Source organism: Haliaeetus leucocephalus, unplaced genomic scaffold (assembly GCF_000737465.1).
Source record: "Haliaeetus leucocephalus isolate CR32 unplaced genomic scaffold, Haliaeetus_leucocephalus-4.0 Scaffold656, whole genome shotgun sequence".
Lineage (NCBI taxonomy): Eukaryota > Metazoa > Chordata > Aves > Accipitriformes > Accipitridae > Haliaeetus > Haliaeetus leucocephalus.
The window spans coordinates 2,231,721-2,238,186 of NW_010973092.1; the positions used below are offsets into that span (position 1 = coordinate 2,231,721).

Consider the following 6,466-nt stretch of genomic DNA (forward strand, 5'->3'; position numbering starts at 1 on the left):
TGGCTGAAATACTCTTGCACAGCAAATTTATTTTTTTTTTTTAAATAGACCTCTGTTCTCTATGGTGAGAAAGTGGGGTTTATTTTAGGTCTCTGCTGGCTGTAAAAGCTACTTGAATGCCACACTGCAGCTTAACATTTTTTGCAGTTGTTCCAAGTAACCCAGTGAATCCTGGGTTTCCTTAAAGTTTTTACGTAAGTCCTGAAGTAGAAACCAAATATAACCTTATCTTCCAGGGGCTGGGGCAAGTGCGGTGTTAAGGGCTGTGTACAAATCCACTACATTAACAAGCTCTGGCTAGATACGCCGCGGTTTGCTTCGGTACACATCTGGCAGCACTGCACTGACAACAAATCAAGCAGAGTATTTTCTGTGAACATGTTTGTTTTAGCTTTTTTTATCAACACTACCAGATCTTGAGAAATCTACTGTTTTCTTTCACACTCTAGCACCTGTGGTCACAGATGACTTAAAAAATAAAAACATTTTCACTAAGTGTTTGGGTATCTAAGAACCATGAGTCAATGCATTTTGAGACCTCAGAAATCAAACAACAAATTCAGTTAGAAATACTACATTTAAGAGGACTTGTGCCTTCTAGGATTCACCATATGACTCCTGCAGACCTGTGATATGCGTCTTCCCCCAAAACTACAAAAAAAAAATTAATTGCAATAGTCTGCACTAATCCTACACAATCCATAACAGCATATTTGTATTAAAATTAAAGGACTGATCTGCCCCCAGGAGGACCAGGATTATCACCAGCTATCGTGCTATACATTAACAAAAAGTTTAAAAAAAAAAAGATTAATTCCACATATTCCCCCTTGTATGCTTCCTACACTAACAAGTCCATTTTAGTAAGTCTGCTATCTAACTTTATTCTCTTTTTTTATCACTGTATCAACTGGGGTACAACCATGCACTTCTCCAAAGTAACTCTTAATACCTGTCCCAACAAGCAATCTTTCAGTCTTCAAGAAGTTAGAAAATTGACATCACCATCATTTAAAAGAAAAAAAAAGAAAAAACAAAGAAAAAACCCCAAACCACGAAAACCCTAGCCCCAACTCAAAATAACCACTTACACTGAGCCCATTCTGCTTTGTTCAACCTGGCAGAGGCCCGAAGTGTTTTCAAGGGTGTGCTGGGCTTATTTTGCTGAACTTGCCCCAAGGTCAGACCTTGCATGAATGGACCTACATGAATCATTCTTTCCGCCTGCTTTCCCACTCTGGATTATCAGTGTGCTTGATTACAGTAATTAGCATTAGGCTTTCGTTCCAGCATATTCTACCATTACTGTCTCCTGAACCAGCACAAGCATTTATTCTTCTCTTTCACTTATTAAATAAAGCCTCAGTGATAGAATAACTTCAGCAGCAAATATATTTGTTACATACTTTCATTAGTTCTTATCTGTAGTTCAGATTAATGGTTAAGTGCCACTACAGCTTCAAGTGTAACCACCCAGATCTCTCACTCCAGACCTTATAAGCAACAATCATTGGAAGAATGATGAGAACAAAAAAAAAAAAAAAAAAGACAAAAACAAAGAAGAATGACAAGCAAAACTATGTCCTTCCACTCAAAAAAAAATAATCAACCCACTTGAACTATTACATTAAAACAAACATTAATAGCTAGCAACTCTTCATTCCTCCATACGAGCAATAAAACCACCAAAGGTCAGCAGAAATCAGCTGGGGTCCTAGTTTTAGGATTCATCACCACAGAGCAACTACTTCAGTCCATTTGGGAGCTCTGAACAGAAAGCACATCATTTCCATTTAATAAACACTCAACGCATACAAGTTACACATAAAACCAGGAAAAAAAAACCTCTTATGGAAAGCAAAGAAAAAAAAACGGCCCCATTCCCTTTGCTGGCATCTCTGGTTCTTGCCTTTTGTCTGCCAACATCCGTGGAGTTCCCGGAGGAACTAAACCCGGCCCCCCCAGCACTGCCCAGCCCTTCGTGCTCTGCCGTCCCCGACCCGGAGCACACAACAGCAAAACCTCACAGGCCACCCCAGAAATCATTACCCCGAGCGCGTACTCCGTTCAAGTGGGATCACAGCAACGCACTTGGGCATTTGCAGGCTGCCCCGACGGAGTCAACAAGACCACTTTTACTGGAATTCCTCCCTCAGCAGAATTCCTTCTCGAGTACCCTAACCTTTAACAGGACACATATTTGCTCAAATACAAAAGCTACTTAAGTTTAAAAGTCAACCTCAACTCAAACAATACCTGGATAATGGATTGCAGGCCAATTATTTATCACCCTTCTTATGTTACAGTTCCAAGCCAACACTGAAAAATGCATTTTTGCTGCTCAGCTAGAGACTAGTGGGTAAACTGATGCTGAAGCTGGCAGATAAAAGAAAAACCGTATTAAAATTTTTTTCAAAATTTTATTTAAAAAATACTGGAATCAGTCCATTTGTCAGTTATCTGCCTAGCCAAGTAATTTATCTACAATTCTAAAAGCAGCAAGTGCTTGGATTAACACTGGCAGAGTTGGGCAGATGACGACATTGACTGCTCTAGGAGCTGGACAAGCGAGTTCAAGTGATTAAATGCATTCAGCTCCTCTAGTTACACTAATGACTGATTATCTTTTAATCCCAGGCAAGGGGTAGATCAACTGTGATCCCACACAGAACCACAGCACTCACTGATGTGGTTATAAGCACCACACTGAGAGCAGCTGAGTAAGTTATTCCATTTCTGTTCCTGAACCGTGGTTGCTGGTCAAAGGCAATGTTGTCACTACCTCGAGTAAGAGCCACTGTAAGTTCCCTTTCCCACCAAGGGCACACACAGTATCCAGTTGTTAACCTGCTCAACCAAGAAAAAGCAGCTGTCCGCTACCAGAAACTTAATTAAGTCTTAAAACCACTATCAAGTCATTAAGGCCAACTCTAAGCAGATGTTTTAGGTCACTCCCCTACCCCCATAAATATCACTAGGAGGAGGAACCATCAACTACATGATGTACAACACCCAGCATCAGCTTACTGTAACCGTGGGTATAAAACGAGCCGGGTTGCTTCCCCGGAGCACAGCCTGGGGCTACAACTCCCTTCCCAGCTCTGTGCTGACAACGCACCACCATCGCCCCTGCACGCAGCTGCCGCAGCACCCTCCAGGGCTGCGTGCCCCCAAACCAGCCCAGCACACCCCAGCCCTGCTCATCTGGGTCCCCCAGAAAATGCAGGAAGAAACAGGGAGGGAGAAGGGCAGCTAGCACACCTAGCTTTTTATGTGACCACATGAGAAAGATGCCCTAAGCACACCCTTCTGGGTTTGCACTTATTTTTTCCTTATCTCTAATACTGAAGAACTTAACACTCCAACTCGAGCCCTGGCCTCTCCAGGGGAGTGCTCAGCATCAGCTGTTCCCAGTCACTCTGGCAATCACATCTTTAACACTTGTCACTTAAGATTCATCAAACCACAGAGGGAAGTGACCCGCTTTCAAGAAAAACAGATCATTCCTTGATTTCATGAGCATATTTGAAACAGCTGCAAGGGATGGGCTCAACACCATCAGCTGCACCTGTACAAATGCAGTGACCTCCTGGGGGCTAAAGCAAGTCCTGGTGAGTGAGTCAAGTCCCATTCCAAAGCAGGACTGTGCGGTCATTATTTTCCTTGCTGCCAAATCCGTATTTTTTTTTCAAGTTTAGCCCTTGACAATATTGTCACAAGCCACTTTTGGGGATTACCTTCAGGGTTCAGCTGCACCACAGCGTCTCCTGCTCAGCTCAGGCTGGCAGCTCCTTTTGCACCAACCGCTTTATTTCCCCTCTAGCAGCGACACTTTGCCTTCCAGTTCCACAAATGCAACGTCAAGGAAGGAACTCTGCCTCCACTTAACCGGGAGCAACGACACTCAAGACAGGCTTTGGAGAAGAAGCTGCACCCTTCTGGGGTCCCCCCCAGCAGACAGCAAAGCATCGCTCCCTGGGGCTGCGACACATCTCTGCACTGTTACAGCTAGCGGGAGGTCTGGGGAGAAATTGTTTCCTGTAGTAGCTTAGCAAAGAGTAGAGAAAACTAACCTATTAATGACAATCATTTTTTTTTCCAACCCCTACGCAGATGAATTTGTGTTTTGTAAGTAGGCAGCCAGCCTCTGGCACCCAGAACTGAAGGCGGGTGGCTTTCGGATGCCTCAAATCCCAAACTGCAACCTATGAATTCACCAACGTAACCAGCCCGGGTAGGATGCTTGCAGAGCTGTACAGCCCAAACACTGTGTGGCCCATCAGTCCTCAGCCCCCCTCGGGCACAGAAGCGGGGTGCAGCAAACCCGCATCCCTCGGGCAGCCCAGCGCAGCCGGAGCGTGTCCGCATCTTGGGCTGGCAGCTGGATACGGGAGTCCCAGAGTCTGGTCCCGCCTTCGGCAGAATTTCTGCTTTTCAAAATATGTTTGTAATTTAATGGCACTTTAATATAAAACAAATAAAATTTTAAAAAAGCACTTCGAAGGAAGCAGAAGTCAGCCAAAAGCCTCAACAATTAGGCTACAGCAAGAGTCTCCCTCCCACCTGCAGCGACCCAGCCCGGGCAAGGGGGCTGGGGACTCCCTATCCCAGATCCCAGCCCCCTTGCCCAGGTTTCAAGCTAGAAAGAACAGATCTCCTGGTTAGACAATTAGTTTAATTGTCTAACTAGACAATTACAGGATAAAAATTAATATGGCACCACACCAGCCACACTCAGTCCTCTGCAGAGAGGCAGGCTTGCACAGACCCACCACCAAGTGAAGCCCCAGCTCCCCCAGCAGCCCCTTCCCCATGGCTGGGAGCTACAGGGGAAGCCAATTCCTCCCCAGTTTGAACATTTTCAGGTATTATTTCCAAAGCTAGTGAGGTCTCTTCTTGTGTTAAGAGACCAGAGCCTAAGCAGAGCACTCTACACCCCTATTTACACCCCAGGGAGTTGTTTATCACCCTCTGGGAGCAGTTGTTAGCGTACAGCACATTGGAGCATCGCCCCTCTCTTCAGTGGGAACAGAATTAAAAAAGGGTCCGATTTAAAAGGCTGCCACACACAGTAACATGAAGCAACACCCCACGACTGCTACTTGTGTTACACCTCGTTGTGATCCCAAGTGAGACTGGCCTGATGAGAATTATCCTCACATCTCCCAGGTTTGCTGAATCAAACAAGGAATTTGGCAAGCCACCTGCCTAGGCAAAAGCAGACTTTGTTTTTTCTTGTTTAACATTAAACCAAACTTTTTTCCAAAGCAACAGGAAAGCAGGCTCCCGCCGCTAAATTAAGATGTTCATCTTCACAACAGGAAGATTTTTTACAGTCACCGAGAGGCAATTTTGCGTTTTGCTGCAACACATCCCACATTACTGGGGAAGAGAGAGGACCTCCCCGTGCCCAGGGGTGTAGACTGAGCCCCAAAAGCTGAGTGTCTCCCCTCGCAGCACAGACACTCCGGTGCGTGCCCGACCCCGGCAGCACGGCCGGACCCGCCGGCTGCTGCTCCCTGTGCTGCCCCGGCCTTTCCCGGTCCCAGTCTTCCCTCCTCTCCATCCATCTCCTCCTGCCTCTCCTCCAAAAAAGCCCTCGCTGGAACACTTGGTAAGGGACAGTCCAAAAAACAAGGACACAAAGCCGTGTAATAGGCACGTTTGAACTCAAATGCAAACCAAGTCTCTGCAAAACGTGCTCTCTCCCATAATTATTTTTTTAAAACTCAGGGTACGTGTTTTCCCTTTTCTGTCACAGCTTTGGCAGCTGAATGAAAAGACGGCAAACAGCTTGTACGCGTTACGATGATATTTTTTAAGTTATAGCTCCTTTCAAAGCTTTTCAATACTCTCAGTGTTTTGCTCAAGCGCTCCAGCAGCAGCTGCCCAGGAGAAACTCAGCAACATTACCCAGCCTCAGCACGCCACGGGGCAGCTTCGGGTGTCCAGCCCTTTCCCAAGGCAGCCCGATGGCAATGGAAACACCAGCACCCGTGGGAACGTGCCCAGCTCGGGCACAGCACCTCAACCATCCCGCAGCCCACCGCACCGCCTCGCTGGGCTCCTTCCCGCACGGGGGACGGTTTGTTTTCACCTAGATCTGCGCACAAAGCCTATTTCAAGCTAGCCGCGGTGCCTTAGTGAAGAAATTTCCAGAATACATCTTTGTGAGGTTAAATACAAGTGTGAGTGCACTTACACAGTAATTACTACCAGCCCACAGGGAGCCCATAACACAGCAGAGAAACTTCTTGCTGACTTTACTCCTGCCTTCCTAAAAAAAAAAATCCCCCAACAGCCTGTGAACTCAGTCCAGGGCAGGAGTCCAAGCCCTCTGTAGCACTGAAGCACTAAAAACTTTGAAAGCGGATCTTTATGAATTAACATCCCCCAAAATAAATCAAGCGGGGAGAAGGCTTGACTGCTCTGCGTTAACAGGAGCGGGGGGGGGGGGCGCTGAAAA

General features: G+C 46.2%; 1 protein-coding gene across 1 annotated transcript in view; it reads right to left on the reverse strand.

Annotated features, from left to right (window-relative positions):
* PDLIM4 (PDZ and LIM domain 4) overlaps nt 1-6,466 on the reverse strand; it is a 28,413-nt gene that overhangs the window by 21,695 nt on the left and 252 nt on the right. The window lies entirely within an intron of this gene.